The 21,722-nt window shown below is 51.6% G+C and overlaps 5 non-coding genes across 5 annotated transcripts; all 5 read right to left on the reverse strand.

The window, feature by feature from the left end:
• Positions 1-559: 559 nt before the first annotated feature.
• Positions 560-678, reverse strand: LOC146351629 (5S ribosomal RNA). The gene has a single exon (XR_014789770.1). It is a non-coding gene; the product is annotated as a 5S ribosomal RNA (ribosomal RNA).
• Positions 679-14,073: 13,395 nt separating this feature from the next.
• LOC146351630 (5S ribosomal RNA) lies at positions 14,074-14,192 on the reverse strand. Its single transcript, XR_014789752.1, has one exon. It is a non-coding gene; the product is annotated as a 5S ribosomal RNA (ribosomal RNA).
• A 3,010-nt stretch (positions 14,193-17,202) lies between these two features.
• LOC146351631 (5S ribosomal RNA) lies at positions 17,203-17,321 on the reverse strand. The gene has a single exon (XR_014789783.1). It is a non-coding gene; the product is annotated as a 5S ribosomal RNA (ribosomal RNA).
• A 940-nt stretch (positions 17,322-18,261) lies between these two features.
• LOC146351632 (5S ribosomal RNA) lies at positions 18,262-18,380 on the reverse strand. The gene has a single exon (XR_014789785.1). It is a non-coding gene; the product is annotated as a 5S ribosomal RNA (ribosomal RNA).
• A 1,687-nt stretch (positions 18,381-20,067) lies between these two features.
• On the reverse strand, positions 20,068-20,186 carry LOC146351633 (5S ribosomal RNA). The gene has a single exon (XR_014789709.1). It is a non-coding gene; the product is annotated as a 5S ribosomal RNA (ribosomal RNA).
• Positions 20,187-21,722: the final 1,536 nt, after the last annotated feature.

Here is a 21,722-nt window from a genome sequence, read left to right on the forward strand (position 1 = left end):
CTCTCTGCTCCTCTCGCGTCGCCTGCCTCGCAGCATGGGACTCTTTCTCCTGGTTCTCTTGCCTACACCTAGGCTTCCTGGCATTGCCGCCCTTCTGAAAAGTCACTGAAACACCGCTGCTGCTCTGAGATGCACTCCAGCGCTCCATAGGCGTCTCAAGTCTCCCTTAAGCTGCATCTCCACAAGGTTGCAACAGGACGAGGGAATGGCTAGGCTGCCGCCAGAGGCAGCCGCACTCCACCGCACCACCGGGATGGAAGTCCGGATACCGTCACGGGGGAGGGGGAGACAGCCCCTCTCACAGGCTGGGCAGGTCCGCTGAATGTCGCCCACTCTGCCCCACATGTGGATTGCACCAGCCCACTTTTCCAAAGGCTTGGAGGGAAAAGCCCCCTGCCCAAGCCCTCCTCTGCTCTCTGGTGGAGGAAGGGCATAGCCAGGAGCTCCAGGGGCAGCCAGAGTATGTTGCAAAGGGGAAGCGGCGGCAGGAGCTGCGCTGCAGCACAGGCTGGCTGAAGAGAAGTATAGAAAAGGGAGTGGGAAGAGCAAAAGGAGGAAAAGCCTACAGCACCCGGTATTCCCAGGCGGTCTCCTATCCAAGTACTAACCAGGCCTGACCCTGCTTAGCTTCCAAGATCAGACGCGATCGGGCGCGTTCAGGGTAGTATGGCCGTAGACGCTCTGCTGTCTTGCCACCACCGCCTTGAAGCAGGAGCCCCGCAAGAACGCACCTGTAATGTCAAATGCAGCAGTGATCCAGTCTCCCTCCACCCTTCGTGTCGCCTGCCTCGCTGCATGGGCCTCATTCTCCTGCTTCTGTCGCCTGCACCTTGGCTTCCCTGCCTTTCGCCCTTCTGAAAAGGCACTGAAACACCGCTGCTGCCCCGACACGCACTCCAGCGCTCCGTAGACGTCTCAAGCCTCCCTGGAGCTGCATCTCCACAAGGTTGCGCCGGGACGAGGGAACAGCAGGGCTGCCACTAGAGGCAGCCCTGCCCCGCCACACCACCGGGATGAATGCCCGGAATCCGTCACAGGGGATGGGGGAACAGCCCCTCTCTCAGGCTGGGCAAGTCCGCTGCATGTCCCCCATTCTGCCCCACATGTGGGTTGCACTGGTCTAGTTTTCCAAAGGCTTGGAGGGAAAAGACCCCCGCCCAAGCCCTCCTCGGGCACGTTCAGGGCAGTATGGCTGTAGACGCTGTGCCGCCTTGCCACCAGTGCCTTTGAGCAGGGGCACAGCAACAAAGAGCAAAGGAGATCTTCAGCAAAGGAGATCGTTACCTTGTTGTGGTGCTGGAGCTTGAGCACCTCAGTGACGTCATGAGCTAAACCGTGAAGGGACGCCCAAGAGGGGAAGGTCATGGCAGAGAGGTCAGACTAAATACGATCCCTGGGGAAGGAAACGGCAACCTACCCCAGTATTCTTGCCATGAAAACTAAATGGATCAGTACAACCAGAGATATGTTGGTATACTATCGAAAGGAAAGGACGGCTAGCAGCCGATGGTGCTGGTACTGAATGATGAATCCGATGTTCTAAAGATCAACACACCATAGGAACCTGGAATGTAAGATCTATGAGCCAGGGCAAATTGGATGTGGTTATTGGGGAGATGTCAAGATTAAATATAGACATTTTGGGTGTCAGTGAACTGAAATGGGCCACTTCACATCAAATGACCACCAGATCTACTACTGTGGACAAGAGGACCACAGACGAAATGGAGTAGCCTTCATAATTAATAATGAAGTGGCTAAAGCAGTGCTTGGATACAATCCAAAAAATGACAGAATGATCTCAATTCGAATTCAGGGTAAGCCATTTAACATCACAGTGATCCAAATATATGCCCCAACCACAGAGGCTGAAGAAGCAGAAGTAGATCAGTTCTATGAGGATCTGCAGCACCTACTGGATAGTACGCCAAACAAAGATGTTATTTTCATTACAGGAGACTGGAATGCTAAGGTGGGTAGTCAAACGACACCTGGAATTACAGGCAAGCATGGTCTGGGAGAACAAAATGAAGCAGGACATAGGCTGATAGAATTTTGCCAAGACAACTTACTGTGCATAACAAACACTCTCTTCCAACAACCTAAGAGACAACTTTATACATGGACTTCACTAGACGGTCGACACCAAAATCAGATTGACTACATCCTTTGTAGCCAAAGATGGCGGACATCTATGCAGTTGGTAAAAACAAGACCTGGAGCTTATTGTAGTTCAGATCACAAACTTCTTATTGCACAATTTAGAATCAGACTAAAGAGAATAGGGAAGACCCACAGATCAGTCAGATATGTTGTTGTTGTTCAGGCGTTCAGGCGTGTCCGACACTTCATGACCCCATGGACCATAGCACGCCAGGCCTTCCTGTCCTGCGCTCTCTCCCGGAGCATGCTCAAGTCCATATTCATTGCATCAGTGATGCTATCTAGCCATCTCATCCTCTGCCGTCCCCTTCTCCTTTTGCCTTCAGTCTTTCCCAGCAAAAGGGTCTTTTCCAGAGAGTTTTCTCTTCGCATTAGGTGGCCAAAATATTTGAGCTTCAGCTCCAGTATCTGTCCTTCCAATGAGCACTCAGTGTTGATTTCCTTTGGGATTGACTGATTTGACCTCCTTGCAGTCCAGGGGACTCGTGAGAGTCTTCTCCAGCACCACAGTTTGAAAGCATCAATTCTTCGGCGCTCAGCCTTCCTTATAATCCAGCTCTCACAGCCATACGTTACTACTGGGAAAACCATAGCTTTGATTAGATGGACCTTTGTCGGCAAGGTGATGTCTCTGCTTCTTACTATGCTGTCTAGGTTTGCCATAGCTTTCCTCCCAAGGAGCAAGCGTCTTTTAATTTCATGGCTACAGTCACCATCTGCGGTGATCTTGGAGCCCAAGAAAATACAATCTGTCACTGCTTCCATTTCTCCCCTTCCATATGCCAGGACGTGATAGGGCCAGATGCCATGATCTTAGTTTTTTTAATGCTGAGTTTCAAACCAGCTTTTGCACTCTCCTATTTCACCCTCAACAAGAGGCTCTTTAGATCCTCTTCGCTTTCTGCCATTAGGGTGATATAATCTGCGTATCTGAGGTTGTGGATAATTCTCCTGGCAATCTTAATTCCGACCTGTAATTTATCCAACCCGGCATTTCTCATGATGTACTCTGCATATAAGTTAAATAAGCAGGGCAACAATATGCAGCCTTGTTATACTCCTTTCCCAATTTTGAACCAATCGGTTGTTCCATGTCCGGTTCTTACTGGTGCGTCTTGACCCTCATACAGGTTTCTCAGGAGACAGGTAAGGTGGTCTGGTACCCCCATCAATTTCAGAACTTGCCACAGTTTGTTGCGATCCACACAATCAAAGGCTTTAGCGTAGTCAATGAAGCAGAAATAGACGTTTTTCTGGAATTCTCTTGCTTTCTCCATGATCCAGCGAATGTTCGTGATTTGATCTCTAGTTCCTCTGCCTCTTCGATACCCCGCTTGTACTTCCGGTAGTTCTTGGTGCACATACTGCTGAAGCCTAGCTTGTAGGATTTTGAGCATCACCTTGCTGGCATGTGAAATGAGTGCAATTGTACGGTAGTTTGAACACTCTTTGGCGTTGCCCTTCTTTGGAACTGGAATGTAAACTGACCTTTTCCAGTCTTGTGGCCACTGTTGAGTGTTCCAAATTTGTTGGCATATTGAGTGCAGCACTTTAACAGCATCATCTTTTAGGATTTTAAATAGCTCAGCTGGAATACTGTCATCTCTGCTAGCTTTGTTGTTAGTAATGCTTCCTAAGGCCCACTTGACTTCACTCTCGAGGATGTCCGGCTCAAGTTCAGTGACCGCACTATCGTGGCTATCAGAGACATTCAGATCTTTCCTGTATAGTTCTTCTGTGTATTCTTTCCACTTCTTCTTAATTTCATCTGCTTCTGTTAGGTCCCTGCCTTCTTTGTCCTTTATCATGCTCGTCTTTGCACAAAACGTTCCCTTGAGATCTCCAATTTTCTCGAAGAGATCTCTAGTCTTTCCCATTCTGTTGTTTTCCTCAATTTCATTGCAATGTTCATTTAAGAAGGCCTTCTTGTCTCTCCTTGCTATTCTCTGGAACTCTGCATTCAGTTGGGTATATCTTCCCCTTTCTCCCTTGCTTTTCGCTTCCCTTCTTTCCTCAGCTACTTGTAAAGCCCCATCACACAGCCACTTTGCTTTCTTGCATTTCTTTTTCTTTGGGATGGATTGAGTTGCTGCCTCCTGAACAATGTTACGGACCTGCGTCCATAGTTCCTCAGGCACTCTGTCTATCAGGTCTAATCCCTGAAATCTATTCCTCACCTCCACTGTATATTCATAAGGGATATGATTTAGGTCATACCTGAATGGTTTAGTGGTTTTCCCTACGTTCTTCAATTTAAGCCGAAATTTTGCAACAAGAAGCTCATGATCTGAGCCACAGTCAACTCCAGGTCTTGTTTTGACTAACTGTATAGAGCTTCTCCATCTTTGGCTGCAAAGGACATCATCAATCTGATTTCGATATTGACCATCTGGTGATGTCCATGTGTAGAGTCGCCTCTTGTGCTGTTGGAAAAGAGTGTTTGCTATGATCAGCGTGTTCCCTTGGCAAAACTCTATTAGCTTTTGTCCTGCTTCATTTTGTACACCAAGGCCATGCTTGCCTGTTATCCCGGTGATTTCTTGACTTCCTACTTTAGCATCCCAATCCCCTATGATGAAGAGGACATCTTTTTTTGGTGTTAGTTGTAGAAGGTGTTGTAGGTCTTCATAGAACCGATCAACCTCATCTTCTTTGGCCTCAGTGGTTGGGGCATAGACTTGAATTACTGTGATGTTGAATGGTTTGCCTTGGATTCGTACTGAGGTCATTCTATCGTTTTTAAGATTGTACCCCAGTACTGCTTTTCCCACCCTTTTGTTGACTATGAGTGCTACTCCATTTCTTCTAAGGGATTCTTGCCCACAGTAGTAGATATGATGGTCACCTGAATTAAATTCGCCCATGCCTGTCCATTTTAGTTCGCTGATTCCCAAGATGTCGATGTTCAATCTCGCCATCTCATGTTTGACCACTTCCAGCTTACCTTGATTCATTGATCTTACATTCCAGGTTCCTAAACAATATTGTTCTTTACAGCATCAGATTTTCTTTTCACCACCAGACACATCCACAGCTGAGTGTCCTTTTGGCTTTGTCCCAGCCATTTCACTCTTTCTGGCACTACCTGGAAAAACCCTCTGCTCTTCCCCAGTAGTATATTGGACACCTTCTGACCTGAGGGGCTCATCTTCCGGCGTCTTCTCTGTTAGCCTTGTGATACGTTCCATGGGGTTTTCTTGGCAAGAATACTGGAGTGGGTTGCCATTTCCTTCTCCAGTGGACCACATTTTGTCAGAACTCTCCACCATGACCTGTCTGTCTTGGGTGGCCCTGCACGGCATAGCTTATGGCTTCACTGAGTTACGCAAGCCCCTTCGCCACAACAAGGCAGTGATCCTTGAAGTTAGATATGAGCTCACTAATATTCCTCATGAATATGCAGTGAGGTGAAGAATAGATTTAAGGGACTAAATTTAGTAGATAGGGTCCCGGAAGAACTATGGACAGACGTTTGCAATATTGTTCAGGAGGCGGCAAAAAAAAACGTCCCAAAGAAAAAGAAAACCAAGAAGGCAAGATGGCTGTTTGCTGAGACACTGGAAGCAGCCCAAGAAAGAAGGAAAGCAAAAGGCAACAGTGATAGGGGGAGATATGCCCAATTAAATGCAACATTCCAGAGGTTAGCCAGAAGAGATAAGGAATTATTTTCAAACAAGCAATGCACGGAAGCGGAAGAAGATAATAGAAGAGGAAGGACAAGAGACCTCTTCCAGAAAATTAGAAACATCGGAGGTAAATTCCAGGCAAAAATGGGTATGATCAAAAACAAAGATGGCAACGACCTAACAAAAGCAGAAGAGATCAAGAAAAGGTGGCAAGAATATTTGAAAGATCTGTATAGGAAGGATAATAATATCGCAGATAGATTTGACGATGTGGTCAATGAGCTAGAGCCAGACATCCTGAACAGTGAGGCTGAATGGGCCTTAAGAAGCATTGCTAATAACAAGGCAGCAGGAGATGATGGTATCCCAGCTGAACTGTTTAAAATCTTGCAAGATGATGCTGTCAAGGTGATGCATGCCATATGCCAGCAAATTTGGAAAACACAAGAATGGCCAACAGATTGGAAAAGATCAACTTATATCCCCATACCAAAAAAGGGAAGCACCAAAGAATGTTCAAACTATCGAACAGTGGCACTTATTTCATATGCCAGTAAGGTAATGCTCAAGATCTTGCAAGGTAGACTCCAGCAATTCATGGAACGAGAATTGCCAGATGTACAAGCTGGGTTTAGAAAAGGCAGAGGAACGAGAGACCAAATTGCCAATATCCGCTGGATAATGGAGAAAGCCAGGGAGTTTCAGAAAAACATCTATTTCTGTTTTATTGACTATTCTAAAGCCTTTGTGTGGATAATCACAAATTGTGGCAAGGTCTTGGTGGGATGGGGATACCAAGTCATCTTGTCTGCCTCCTGAGGAATCTGTATAATGACCAAGTAGCAACAGTAGGTAAGAACAGACCACGGATCAACTGACTGGTTTAAGATTGGGAAAGGAGTACGGCAGGGTTGTATACTCTCACCCTACCTATTCAACCTGTACGCAGAACACATCATGCAACGTGCTGGGCTTGATGAAGCCAAGGCTGGAGTTAAAATCACTGAAAGAAGCATTAACAGTCTCCGATATGTAGATCATAGAATCATAGAATAGTAGGTTGGAAGGGGCCTACAAGGCCATCCAGTCCAACCCCCTGCTCAATGCAGAAATCCAAGTCAGAGCATCCCTGACAAATGGCTGTCCAGCCTCGTCTTGAAGGCCTCCAGTGTGGGAGAGCCCACCACCTCCCCAGGTAATTGGTTCCATTGTCGTATTGCTCTTACAGTCAGGAAATTTTTCCTGATGTTCAGCCAGAATCTGGCTTCCTGTAACTTCAGCCCATTATTCCGTGTCCTGCACTCTGGGATGATCAAGAAGAGATCCTGGCCTTCTTCTCTGTGACAACCTTTCAAGTACTTGAAGAGTGCTATCATATCTCCCCTCAGTCTTCTCTTCTCAAGGCTAAACATGCCCAGTTCTTTCAGTCTCTCTTCATAGGGCTTTGTTTCCAGTCCCCTGATCATCTTTGTTGCCCTCCTCTGAACCCTCTCCAGTTTGTTTGCATCCTTCTTAAAGTGTGGTGCCCAGAACTGGACACAGTACTCCAGATGAGGCCTAACCAGTGCTAAGTAGAGGGGAACTAGTACTTCCCGGGATTCTGAAGCGATGCTTCTATGAATGCAGCCCAAAATAGCATTTGCCTTTTTTGCAGCCACATCCCATTGTTGGCTCATATTCAGCTTGTGATCGACAACAATTCCAAGATCCTTCTCGCTTGTAGTGTGGTTGAGCCACGTATCCCCCATCTTGTAACTGTGCATTTGGTTTCTTTTTCCTAGGTGCAGAACTTGGCATTTGTCCCTATTAAATGTCATTCTGTTGTTTTCTGCCCAGCGCGCCAGTCTATCCAGATCACTTTGAATTTTGTTTCTGTCTTCCAAAGTATTAGCTATCCCTCCCAATTTGGTGTCATCTGCAAATTTGATCAGCATTCCCTGCAGCTCCTCCTCCAAGTCATTCATAAAAATGTTGAAGAGCACTGGGCCCAGGACTGAGCCCTGCGGTACCCCACTCGTTACCTCTCCCCAGTTTGAGAAGGTCCCATTGAGAAGCACTCTTTGAGTCCGATTCTGTAGCCAACTGTGGATCCACCGGATCGTTGTTTCATCTAGCCCACTTTGAGCTAGTTTGCTCATCAGGATATCATGGGGCACTTTGTCGAAAGCCTTGCTGAAGTCGAGGTATATGATGTCTACAGCATTCCCACAGTCCACAAGGGAGGTTACTTGATCAAAAAATGAGATCAGATTTGTCTGGCAGGACTTGTTTTTGACAAATCCATGTTGGCTTTGAGTAATCACGGCATTGTTGTCAAGGTGCTTCCAGATGGATTGCTTTATGATCTGCTCCAGAATTTTCCCAGGGATTGATGTCAGACTGACTGGTCTGTAGTTCCCAGGTTCCTCCTTTTTACCCTTTTTGAAGATAGGGACAACGTTAGCCCTCCTCCAGTCATCTGGCACTTCCCCCGTCCTCCATGATTTCTCAAAGAGAATAGACAGCGGTTCTGAGAGTTCTTCTGCCAGTTCCTTTATGACTCTAGGATGCAGTTGATCTGGCCCTGGAGATTTGAACTCATTCAAAGTAATGAGGTGTTCCTTGACCATATGCCTGTCGATCTCAAGCTGCAATCCTGCCCCTTCAGCCTGTACTTCGCCTTTGCCAGGGGGGTCATAGACCCTCTTTTGGGAGAAGACTGAGCCAAAGTAGGAATTGAGCACCTCTGCCTTTTCTTTGTCATCTGTTATCGTTTTGCCATCCTTATTTAATAGCTGAACAACCATTTCTTTCCTCTGCCTTTTACTATGCACGTAGCTGAAGAAAGCCTTTTTGTTGTTTTTAACATCCCTTGCTAACCTCAGCTCATTCTCAGCTTTAGCCTTCCTGACGCCATCCCTGCAATTCTGTGCTATCCGCCTGTACTCTTCCTTTGTTACTTGGCCTTCTTTCCACTTCCTATTTGTGTCCTTTTTTGTTTTCAGGTCATCCCTAAGCTTTTTGTGAAGCCACATTGGCTTCTTCTGTTGTCTTCCACCTTTTCTTCTTGTTGGAATTGCTTGTGATTGTGCCTTGAGAATTTCCTTTTTTAAAAGCTCCCACCCATCTTGGACTCCTTTTCTCGCTAGCATCGCTTGCCATGGGACCTTACTGATCATTGTTCTGAGTTTATGAAAATCAGCTTTCCTAAAATCCAGGGTACGCGTTTGACTACACTCGGCTTTTGCTTCCCTTAGAACCAAGAACTCAAGTACAACATGGTCGCTTTCCCCCAGAGTTCTTGTAACTGCTACTTTATCCACTAAGTCATCTCTGTTGGTTAGGATCAAGTCAAGGATAGCCGATCCTCTAGTTCCTTCCTCTACTTTCTGTAGGAGGAAGTTATCCACCACACAAGTCAGGAATTTCCTGGAGGGGCCATGTTTTGCAGAATTTGTCTCCCAACAAATATCGGGGAAATTGAAGTCCCCCATTACTACTACATCATGCTTCCTTAAAACATTGGCTATTTGCTTTTCAAAAGTTTCATCCTTGTCTTCTCCTTGATTGGGTGGCCGGTAGTAGACTCCGACCACCAGGTTCCTTTTATTCTTTGCTCCATTTATTTCAACCCAGATGCTCTCGATGGGGCTACCAAGCTCCTCCTCCTGTATTTCGGTGCAGAGATATGTATTTTTCACATACAGTGCAACCCCACCTCCCTTTCTGTTCCTCCTGTTCTTTTTGAACAAGTTATATCCTTCAATTACTGTATTCCAGTCATGAGAGTCATCCCACCAAGTCTCAGTTATACCTATCAGGTCATAATTTCCCTCTTGTATTAAGAGTTCAAGTTCATTCTGTTTGTTTCCCATACTCTGGGCATTAGTATATAGACATCGAAGACCATGTGCTTCATAGTCTGGCTTTCTTCCTACATGTGTCTGAAGACTATTATTGGGCGCTATCAGAGCTGTTCTCTCCATTGCAGTGCATGCGCCTATGTCCATCGTTACCCCCAGCATTACATCTCCCTTCCCCGTAGGATTCAGTTTAAAGCCCTCCTGATGAAGTTCTTCATGCTGTGGCCAAACACATTCTTCCCATCCTTTGTGAGGTGCAACCCATCCCTAGCCAACAGCCCATCTTCCAGGAAGTATAGCCCGTACTAAGTATAGAGGAAGTATAGCCCGTACTAACATCTCGTACTAAGTCATGGGCAACACCACTTAGGATTAAATCCAAGGTTGCCTTCCCTCTGGTCACTTCCATGAGCAACTGTTCTAGGGCAGAGTCATTTCGGGCACCAAGAAATTTAACCCCTTTGTCATTACTGGAGCATGCCTTTGTCTAGTCAACGTGGGGAGGGGGGGAAACTGAAGTCACCCATTATTACAACACTTCCTCATTTGGAGGCCTCCTTGATTTCGTTTTCCATCCAAAGATCACCCTGAGTGTTCTGGTCTAAGGGATGATAGCATGTTCATAGTACTAAATTAGTTCTGAAGATCTACATGCCCATCACGACCCCAGCTGTCTATAACAGGGTTTGCATGATCACCACACGTCATCATGGGTGCCATCCTGAAAATTCAGGCTCCCCTGGGAATGCAAGGGGCTGCCAATAGGGTAGCTGATTTAGGAAGAGATGTGGAGCACTTCCACACAAGGCTTTTATTGCATGCTTGTGATTGGTCACTCATGGAAGCTTGCGGGTCCTTTACATGACGTTGTCAACTTCCAGGGCATCTCCCATGCTTTCTGACCTTTATCCTGCTTTTTAAAAGATCAGAGATAACCCGATAAGCAACATTAATCCAGTATATCAGCCGTGTGTGATCATTTTTTAAAATTATTATTTACAATATTTGTATACCCCTCCATATTTAGAACAGATTTCAGAGTGGTGAACACAAGAGATAAAATAGTAAAAGAATAAAAAGATTAAAACGCTAAGTCAAAATTATGCTATTTTTAAAAAACAGAATAATGATGGAGTTGCACTATAACCACAGCGCCATCTACTGGCTGTAAAATTAAACATATAGAATAGAACTTGCTAAGAACTTGCCGAGAAAGACAGCCCCGAAAGAAACAGCATGAGTCAGCTCATGTAAGGAGCCGATCTTAATCCTGCAAAGAATCCAGGAGCAGAAGCCCTGGTAAATTGGGGGATTAAAAAGCCTGCTGTGGTGGTGCCTGTGGTTTGCAAGGGGCTGAGTTCCTTTTTGTGCATCTTTTAAACTAAATGAAAGCTAAACTTTCAAACTTGGGATGAGTCTGTTTCCGAACTTTAGTTTATCAGCAGCTGTATAAGACCTAAACCCTGAGCCTACACTGAGCCCAAACTGAAGTTAGCCTACACTTTTTTTTTTGTTTATAAGCTGACTCTTCCACTAGATAGGCCTGCACAGTGGCCCTTATCAATCTAGATGTATGTATTGCTTCTGTTGCCCCTTTCCAAACTTCAGTTTTGTTTAAGTATGTGGTTGCGGTTCTCTTCAACCACACAGGAATAGCTGTTAGAGCAGGGCTGCAAGAACTCTAAGTTCCTGTTGGATTCCCCACCCCACCCCCGATTTAGCTCCTAGCTGTAAATTCCTAAGGGGTTACCCTTTGGGGATTTAGCTCCCTTTGCTGTTTTGGCTTCAGCTGATGATTTATGAGATTAAGGGCACAATCCTATGCATGTTTAGACAGAAAAAAAGGCCTACAACTCCTTGCAAGGCTGGCTGGGGAATGCTGGGAGTTGTAGGCCTTTTTTTCTGTCTAAACATGCATAGGATTGTGCCCTAAATGAGTTTTAAATGATTACCTGAGATAATTTAATAAATATGTAAATAAATAACACCTCCTTTCATGGGGGCCTAACTCGCTAGTGTGCTGTTCCAGAAGCGATGCGGAGATGCTGCATCACTGCGGCTCCTTGTGCTCAGAGAGCTCAACATCTACATGGGACTGCTGAGTGAGCTAATGGGAAGATAAAATTTAAAACTTGAAAGCAGCTGAGCAGCAGAGGAAAGGGGACTCTGGAGTCTGCTTTCCCCACTGCTCAACTGTTTTCTAGCACTCAGCTGAGCACTTAAACCTCATCTTTCCAGCAAGCTCTCCCCGCATTCTGCTCAACGGATGGAATGGTGTGTGTATGCCTGCATGCAGATTATTTGGTGCAGCACCCTGCACAGCTTGAGGGGCCGGGAAGGTGCTCAACAACAGCACACGGGTTATTTGAGGGTTATTTCCCCCTTCAGCAAGCCAAACTGCCCGGGTTCAAACAACACGACAAGCCATGCCTGGGTGGGTGATTAGGCAAATGGCGCCCAGCCAGTGCCATGGCTTAAGCAAGCTCTACGTGATGTTGGGAAGATGAGACAGGATTGTTATTACCTTGGCGTGCTGCCCTGCTGTTAGATATAGTAAGGCAACTGTCTTAGGTGGGAGATACTGGGGGCAATGGTGGCCGTCCCTCAGCCATTACCCTTGAGCCCTCAGCCATATGAAAAGGAAAATCATGAAGTTAAAAACCATGTTTGGAGCAAAAACTGAAGTTTGAAGCTTTGCCCAAGAAGTGGACAAAGAGGCAGTGTGGGGCAGCGGTTAGAGTGCTGGACTGGGACATGGGAGATCCGGATTCTAGTCCCCACTCAGCAATGAAGCTCACTGGGTGACTTTGGGCCAGCCACTAACTCGGAGCCCAACCTACCTCACAGGGTTGTTGTGAGGATAAAATGGGGAGGAGGAGGCCCATATAAGCTGCCTTGTGTTCCTTGCAAGAGGGGAAAAGGTGGGATATAAATGTAGTAATAAAATGTAATAATAAATAAATAAGTGAGATTCTGCACTCCCCCTCCCTTTCCATGACTCCAACTGTTTTGGCTCCCCCCATTTCCCCCCTCCTTCTCTCTCTCTGGGCTCCCTCCCCCTGCACGAAATTAGGTCACAGGGTGCATGAAATTAAGCCAATGGATGCTGCTTGCGAACCCCTACTTGGTATGTTAGAAACGTGTTCCTGTCATGAACAAAGGTTGTCCGAGAGAGGAAGGCCAGGATCTCTTCTCGATCATCCCAGAATGCAGGACACGGAATAATGGGCTCACGTTACAGGAAGCCAGATTCCGGCTGAACATCAGGAGAAACCTCCTGACTGTTAGAGCAATACGACAATGGAACCCATTGCCTAGGGAGGTGGTGGGCTCTGGCACACTGGAGGCGTGCAAGACAAGGCTGGACAATGCTCTGACTTGGATTCCTGCACTGCTCTGACATCCAATGACATCCAATTCCTGCACTGCTCTGACATCCAATGCTCTGACTTGGATTCCTGCACTGAGCAGGGGGTTGGACTCGATGGCCTTGTAGGCCCCTTTCAGCCCTACTGTTCTATGATTCTATGTTTTATCGGTGAAGAGAGTTCTACATCCACAGGACTCCCAATGAAGTATAAGTAACTCCACATTTTTCAAGCATAGGGTTTTTAAATAATTACAGTTACTATACCAATATTTCTATCAAAGAAAAATACATCATTTTGGGAAACAATAAAAGATGAATAAAAGTATGTCCACTGAACGTCAAAGTGTAATTCTTACACTTTTGAAACTTTTCTGAACAAAATTGTCCAGACACTGGAAAAGTAGATAGATTATCCAATACAGTTCCATACTACCATCTAGTGGCATAGTTTGAATATGCCAGAATCATACGTTGTTTTTTTAAAAAACCCTATTATTTAGGGGAGTTGTGTGTCTTATCCCACACTAAGTGCTTATTTGCATGAGTATTTAATGCATAAAATATCACCTTTATAACAGGTAACCTTACAGCAGTGTTTATTGATCTTCTGAAAGGTGGCTTCTGAATTAAAATCAAAGGTACACTTAATTCTTACACTCCAAAAAGGCTTAGAGTAAGTATAGGAACTACCCATTGTCAAAAGAACCTACTACATGCATTTCTGTGTGAGGTGAGATTGGTCTGTAGGCAGATAATTTCCCAGCAGAAGCTGACTGCTAAGCACGGAACAGAACATCGCAGACACAACGGGGCACCTCCTATTTGTGTCCATGTATGTTAGTGTCGGTGGGGTGGGGTGGGGGGATGTCAAGCTCTGGCGTGAGCTGGTCAATGAAGTCATGAAGAGTCGGAAGCAACTGAATGAATAAACAACAACAACAACAACACAGCAACAAAGAACCCTGGAAGCAAAAGACTGCGGTGAGCCAGTTTACCCCCAGCAGCTGTGCTGGGGTACAGGCTGGCTGAAGAGAGGAAGGGAAAAGGGGGCGGAAAGAGCAAAAGGAGGAAAAGCCGACAGCACCCGGTATTCCCAGGCGGTCTCCCATCCAAGTACTAACCAGGCCTGACCCTGCTTAGCTTCCGAGATCAGACGAGATCGGGCGCGTTCAGGGTAGTATGGCCGTAGACGCTCTGCTGCCTTGCCACCACCGCCTTTAAGCAGGAGCCCTGCAAGAACACACCCGCAACTTCTAATGCAGCAGCGAGGCAGTCTCCCTCTACCCCTCGCGTCGCCTGCCTCGCTGCGTGGGCCTCATTCTCCTGCTTCTGTCGCCTGCACCTTGGCTTCCCTGCCTTTCGCCCTCCTGAAAAGGCACTGAAACACCGCTGCTGCCCCGACACGCACTCCAGCGCTCCATAGGGGTCTCAAGTCTCCCTGGAGCTGCATCTCCACAAGGTTGCGCCGGGACGAGGGAACAGCAGGGTTGCCGCTAGAGGCAGCCCCGCCCCGCCACACCACCGGGATGAATGTCCGGAAGCCTTCACGGGGGAGGGGGGAACAGCCCCTCTCGCAGGCAGGGCAAGGCCGCTGCATGTCCCCCATTCCGCCCCACATGTGGGTTGCACTGGCCTAGTTTTCCAATGGCTTGGAGGGAAAAGCCCCCCCCCCAAGCCCTCCTCTGCCCTCTGGTGGAAGAAGGCCATAGCCAGCGGGCCAGGAGCTTCAGGGGCAGCCAGAGTGTGCTGCAAAAGGGAAGCGGTGGCAGCAGCTGCGCTGGGGCTCAGGCTGGCTGAAGAGAGGAAGGGAAAAGGAAGCAAGAAGAGCCAAAGGAGGAAAAGCCTACATCACCCGGCGTTTCCGGGTGGTCTCCCACCCAAGTAGTATCCAGGCCTGACGAGATCGGGTGCGTTCAGGGTAGTATGGCTGTAGATGATGCGCCGCTTTGCCGCCTATGCCTTTAAGCAGAGACACAGCAACAAGGCACCGTCGGAGCAAAAGGCTGCGTTGAGCCAGTTTTCCCCCGACAAAATGCTGCGTTGAGCCAGTTTTCCTCCAGCAGCTGCGCTGGGGCACAGGCTGGCTGAAAAGAGGAAGGGAAAAGGGAGCGGGAAGAGCAAAAGGAGGAAAAGCCTACATCACCCGGCGCTTCCGGGCGGTCTCCCACCCAAGTAGTATCCAGGCCTGACGAGATCGGGCATGTTCAGGGTACTATGGCCGTAGGCGCTCTGCAGCCTTGCCACCACCACCTTAAAGCAGGAGCCCCGCAGGAACACACCCGCTACGTCAAATGCAGCAGTGATCCAGTCTCCCCCTACCCTTCGCGTCGCCTGCCTGCCTTGCTGCATGGGCCTCATTCTCCTGCTTCTGTCGCCTGCACCTTGGCTTCCCTGCCTTTCGCCCTTCTGAAAAGGCACTGAAACACCGCTGCTGCCCCGACACGCACTCCAGCGCTCCATAGGCGTCTCAAGTCTCCCTGGAGCTGCATCTCCACAAGGTTGCGCCGGGACGACGGAACAGCAGGGTTGCCGCTAGAGGCAGCCCCGCCCCGCCACACCACCAGGATGAATGTCCGGAAGCCGTCACGGGGGAGGGGGGAACAGCCCCTCTCGCAGGCTGGGCAAGGCCGCTGCATGTCCCCCATTCTGCCCCACATGTGGGTTGCACTGGCCTAGTTTTCCAAAGGCTTGGAGGGAAAAGCCCCCCGCCCAAGCCCTCCTCTGCCCACTGGTGGAAGGCCATAGCCAGGAGCCAGGAGCTTCAGGGGCAGCCAGAGTGTGCTGCAAAAGGGAAGCGGTGGCAGCAGCTGCGCTGGGGCTCAGGTTGGCTGAAGAGAGAAAAGGAAAAGGAAGCAGGAAGAGCCAAAGGAGGAAAAGCCTACATCACCCGGCGTTTCCGGGCGGTCTCCCACCCAAGTAGTATCCAGGCCTGACGAGCTCGGGCGCATTCAGGGCAGTATGGCTGTAGAAGCTGCGCCACTTTGCTGCCAGTGCCTTTAAGCAGAGACACAGCAACAAGGCACCGTCGGAGCAAAAGGCTGCGTTGAGCCAGTTTTCCCCCGACAAAATGCTGCGGTGAGCCAGTTTTCCTCCAGCAGCTGCGCTGGGGCACAGGCTGGCTGAAAAGAGGAAGGGAAAAGGGAGCGGGAAGAGCCAAAGGAGGAAAAGCCTACAGCACCCGGCGCTTCCGGGCGGTCTCCCACCCAAGTAGTATCCAGGCCTGACGAGATCGGGCACGTTCATGGTACTATGGCCGTAGGCGCTCTGCAGCCTTGCCACCACCACCTTAAAGCAGGAGCCCCGCAGGAACACACCCGCTACGTCAAATGCAGCAGTGATCCAGTCTCCCCCTACCCTTCGCGTCGCCTGCCTCGCTGCATGGGCCTCATTCTCCTGCTTCTGTCGCCTGCACCTTGGCTTCCCTGCCTTTCGCCCTTCTGAAAAGGCACTGAAACACCGCTGCTGCCCTGAGACGCACTCCAGCGCTCCATAGGCGTCTCAAGTCTCCCTGGAGCTGCATCTCCACAAGCTTGCGCCGGGATGAGGGAACAGCAGGGTTGCCGCTAGAGGCAGCCCCGCCCCGCCACACCACCGGGATGAATGCCCGGAAGCTGTCACGGGGGAGGGGGGAACAGCCCCTCTCGCAGGCTGGGCAAGGCCGCTGCATGTCCCCCATTCCGCCCCACCTGTGGGTTGCACTGGCCTAGTTTTCCAAAGGCTTGGAGGGAAAAGCCCCCCGCCCAAGCCCTCCTCTGCCCTCTGGTGGAGGAAGGCCATAGCCAGCGGGCCAGGAGCTTCAGGGGCAGCCAGAGTGTGCTGCAAAAGGGAAGCGGTGGCAGCAGCTGCGCTGGGGATCAGGTTGGCTGAAGAGAGAAAAGGAAAAGGAAGCAGGAAGAGCCAAAGGAGGAAAAGCCTACATCACCCGGCGTTTCCGGGCGGTCTCCCACCCAAGTAGTATCCAGGCCTGATGAGCTCGGGCGCGTTCAGGGCAGTATGGCTGTAGAAGCTGCGCCGCTTTGCTGCCAGTGCCTTTACGCAGAGATACAGCAACAAGGCACCGTCGGAGCAAAAGGCTGCGTTGAGCCAGTTTTCCCCCGACAAAATGCTGCGGTGAGCCAGTTTTCCTCCAGCAGCTGCGCTGGGGCACAGGCTGGCTGAAAAGAGGAAGGGAAAAGGGAGCGGGAAGAGCAAAAGGAGGAAAAGCCTACAGCACCCGGTATTCCCAGGCGGTCTCCCATCCAAGTACTAACCAGGCCTGACCCTGCTTAGCTTCCGAGATCAGACGAGATCGGGCGCGTTCAGGGTAGTATGGCCGTAGACGCTCTGCTGCCTTGCCACCACCGCCTTTAAGCATGAGCCCTGCAAGAACACACCCGCAACTTCTAATGCAGCAGCGAGGCAGTCTCCCTCTACCCCTCGCGTCGCCTGCCTCGCTGCGTGGGCCTCATTCTCCTGCTTCTGTCGCCTGCACCTTGGCTTCCCTGCCTTTCGCCCTTCTGAAAAGGCACTGAAACACCGCTGCTGCCCCGACACGCACTCCCGCGCTCCATAGGCGTCTCAAGTCTCCCTGGAGCTGCATCTCCACAAGGTTGCGCCGGGACGAGGGAACAGCAGGGTTGCCGCTAGAGGCAGCCCCGCCCCGCCACACCACCGGGATGAATGTCCGGAAGCCGTCACGGGGGAGGGGGGAACAGCCCCTCTCGCAGGCTGGGCAAGGCCGCTGCATGTCCCCCATTCCGCCCCACCTGTGGGTTGCACTGGCCTAGTTTTCCAAAGGCTTGGAGGGAAAAGCCCCCCGCCCAAGCCCTCCTCTGCCCTGTGGTGGAGGAAGGCCATAGCCAGCGGGCCAGGAGCTTCAGGGGCAGCCAGAGTGTGCTGCAAAAGGGAAGCGGTGGCAGCAGGTGTGCTGGGGCTCAGGCTGGCACAAGAGAGGAAGGGAAAAGGAAGCAGGAAGAGCCAAAGGAGGAAAAGCCTACATCACCCGGCATTTCCGGGCGGTCTCCCACCCAAGTAGTATCCAGGCCTGACGAGCTCGGGCGCGTTCAGGGCAGTATGGCTGTAGAAGCTGCGCCGCTTTGCTGCCAGTGCCTTTAAGCAGAGATACAGCAACAAGGCACCGTCGGAGCAAAAGGCTGCGTTGAGCCAGTTTTCCCCCGACAAAATGCTGCGGTGAGCCAGTTTTCCTCCAGCAGCTGCGCTGGGGCACAGGCTGGCTGAAAAGAGGAAGGGAAAAGGGAGCGGGAAGAGCAAAAGGAGGAAAAGCCTACAGCACCCGGTATTCCCAGGCGGTCTCCCATCCAAGTACTAACCAGGCCTGACCCTGCTTAGCTTCCGAGATCAGACGAGATCGGGCGCGTTCAGGGTAGTATGGCCGTAGACGCTCTGCTGCCTTGCCACCACCGCCTTTAAGCAGGAGCCCTGCAAGAACACACCCGCAACTTCTAATGCAGCAGCGAGGCAGTCCCCCTCTACCCCTCGCGTCGCCTGCCTCGCTGCGTGGGCCTCATTCTCCTGCTTCTGTCGCCTGCACCTTGGCTTCCCTGCCTTTCGCCCTTCTGAAAAGGCACTGAAACACCGCTGCTGCCCCGACACGCACTCCAGCGCTCCATAGGCGTCTCAAGTCTCCCTGGAGCTGCATCTCCACAAGGTTGCGCCGCGACGAGGGAACAGCAGGGTTGCCGCTAGAGGCAGCCCCGCCCCGCCACACCACCGGGATGAATGTCCGGAAGCCGTCACGGGGGAGGGGGGAACAGCCCCTCTCGCAGGCTGGGCAAGGCCGCTGCATGTCCCCCATTCCGCCCCACCTGTGGGTTGCACTGGCCTAGTTTTCCAATGGCTTGGAGGGAAAAGCCTCCCCCCCAAGCCCTCCTCTGCCCTCTGGTGGAAGAAGGCCATAGCCAGCGGGCCAGGAGCTTCAGGGGCAGCCAGAGTGTGCTGCAAAAGGGAAGCGGCGGCAGCAGGTGTGCTGGGGCTCAGGCTGGCTGAAGAGAGGAAGGGAAAAGGAAGCAGGAAGAGCCAAAGGAGGAAAAGCCTACATCACCCGGCGCTTCCGGGCGGTCTCCCACCCAAGTAGTATCCAGGCCTGACGAGATCGGGCATGTTCAGGGTACTATGGCCGTAGGCGCTCTGCAGCCTTGCCACCACCACCTTAAAGCAGGAGCCCCGCAGGAACACACCCGCAACGTCAAATGCAGCAGTGATCCAGTCTCCCCCTACCCTTCGCGTCGCCTGCCTGCCTTGCTGCATTGGGCTCATTCTCCTGCTTCTGTCGCCTGCACCTTGGCTTCCCTGCCTTTCGCCCTTCTGAAAAGGCACTGAAACACCGCTGCTGCCCCGACACGCACTCCAGCGCTCCGTAGACGTCTCAAGCCTCCCTGGAGCCGCATCTCCACAAGGTTGCGCCGGGACGAGGGAACAGCAGGGTTGCCGCTACAGGCAGCCCCGCCCCGCCACACCACCGGGATGAATGCCCGGAAGCCGTCACGGGGGAGGGGGGAACAGCCCCTCTCGCAGGCTGGCAAGTCCGCTGCATGTCCCCCATTCCGCCCCACATGTGGGTTGCACTGGCCTAGTTTTCCAAAGGCTTGGAGGGAAAAGCCCCCCGCCCAAGCCCTCCTCTGCCCTCTGGTGGAGGAAGGCCATAGCCAGCGGGCCAGGAGCTTCAGGGGCAGCCAGAGTGTGCTGCAAAAGGGAAGCGGTGGCAGCAGCTGCGCTGGGGCTCAGGTTGGCTGAAGAGAGAAAAGGAAAAGGAAGCAGGAAGAGCCAAAGGAGGAAAAGCCTACATCACCCGGCGTTTCCGGGCGGTCTCCCACCCAAGTAGTATCCAGGCCTGACGAGCTCGGGCGCGTTCAGGGCAGTATGGCTGTAGAAGCTGCGCCGCTTTGCTGCCAGTGCCTTTAAGCAGAGATACAGCAAGAAGGCACCGTCGGAGCAAAAGGCTGCGTTGAGCCAGTTTTCCCCCGACAAAATGCTGCGGTGAGCCAGTTTTCCTCCAGCAGCTGCGCTGGGGCACAGGCTGGCTGAAAAGAGGAAGGGAAAAGGGAGCGGGAAGAGCAAAAGGAGGAAAAGCCTACAGCACCCGGTATTCCCAGGCGGTCTCCCATCCAAGTACTAACCAGGCCTGACCCTGCTTAGCTTCCGAGATCAGACGAGATCGGGCACGTTCAGGGTAGTATGGCCGTAGACGCTCTGCTGCCTTGCCACCACCGCCTTTAAGCAGGAGCCCTGCAAGAACACACCCGCAACTTCCAATGCAGCAGCGAGGCAGTCTCCCTCTACCCCTCGCGTCGCCTGCCTCGCTGCGTGGGCCTCATTCTCCTGCTTCTGTCGCCTGCACCTTGGCTTCCCTGCCTTTCGCCCTTCTGAAAAGGCACTGAAACACCCTGCTGCCCCGAGACGCGCTCCAGCGCTCCATAGGCGTCTCAAGTCTCCCTGGAGCTGCATCTCCACAAGGTTGCGCCGCGACGAGGGAACAGCAGGGTTGCCGCTAGAGGCAGCCCCGCCCCGCCACACCACCGGGATGAATGCCCGGAAGCCGTCACGGGGGAGGGGGGAACAGCCCCTCTCGCAGGCTGGGCAAGTCCGCTGCATGTCCCCCATTCCGCCCCACCTGTGGGTTGCACTGGCCTAGTTTTCCAAAGGCTTGGAGGGAAAAGCCCCCCGCCCAAGCCCTCCTCTGCCCTGTGGTGGAGGAAGGCCATAGCCAGCGGGCCAGGAGCTTCAGGGGCAGCCAGAGTGTGCTGCAAAAGGGAAGCGGTGGCAGCAGGTGTGCTGGGGCTCAGGCTGGCACAAGAGAGGAAGGGAAAAGGAAGCAGGAAGAGCCAAAGGAGGAAAAGCCTACATCACCCGGCATTTCCGGGCGGTCTCCCACCCAAGTAGTATCCAGGCCTGACGAGATCGGGCGCGTTCAGGGCAGTATGGCTGTAGAAGCTGCGCCACTTTGCTGCCAGTGCGTTTAAGCAGAGACACAGCAACAAGGCACCGTCGGAGCAAAAGGCTGCGTTGAGCCAGTTTTCCCCTGACAAAATGCTGCGGTGAGCCAGTTTTCCTCCAGCAGCTGCGCTGGGGCACAGGCTGGCTGAAAAGAGGAAGGGAAAAGGGAGCGGGAAGAGCAAAAGGAGGAAAAGCCTACAGCACCCGGTATTCCCAGGCGGTCTCCCATCCAAGTACTAACCAGGCTGAGATCAGACGAGATCGGGCGCGTTCAGGGTAGTATGGCCGTAGACGCTCTGCTGCCTTGCCACCACCGCCTTTAAGCAGGAGCCCTGCAAGAACACAGCCGCAACTTCTAATGCAGCAGCGAGGCAGTCTCCCTCTACCCCTCGCGTCGCCTGCCTCGCTGTGTGGGCCTCATTCTCCTGCTTCTGTCGCCTGCACCTTGGCTTCCCTGCCTTTCGCCCTTCTGAAGAGGCACTGAAACACCGCTGCTGCCCCGACACGCACTCCAGCGCTCCATAGGCGTCTCAAGTCTCCCTGGAGCTGCATCTCCACAAGGTTGCGCCGGGACGAGGGAACAGCAGGGTTGCCGCTAGAGGCAGCCCCGCCCCGCCGGACCACCGGGATGAATGTCCGGAAGCCGTCACGGGGGAGGGGGGAACAGCCCCTCTCGCAGGCTGGGCAAGGCCGCTGCATGTCCCCCATTCCGCCCCACATGTGGGTTGCACTGGCCTAGTTTTCCAATGGCTTGGAGGGAAAAGCCCCCCCCCCAAGCCCTCCTCTGCC

Source organism: Heloderma suspectum, chromosome 3 (assembly GCF_057233095.1).
Source record: "Heloderma suspectum isolate Gila_16-S chromosome 3, 16-S_ref, whole genome shotgun sequence".
NCBI lineage: Eukaryota > Metazoa > Chordata > Lepidosauria > Squamata > Helodermatidae > Heloderma > Heloderma suspectum.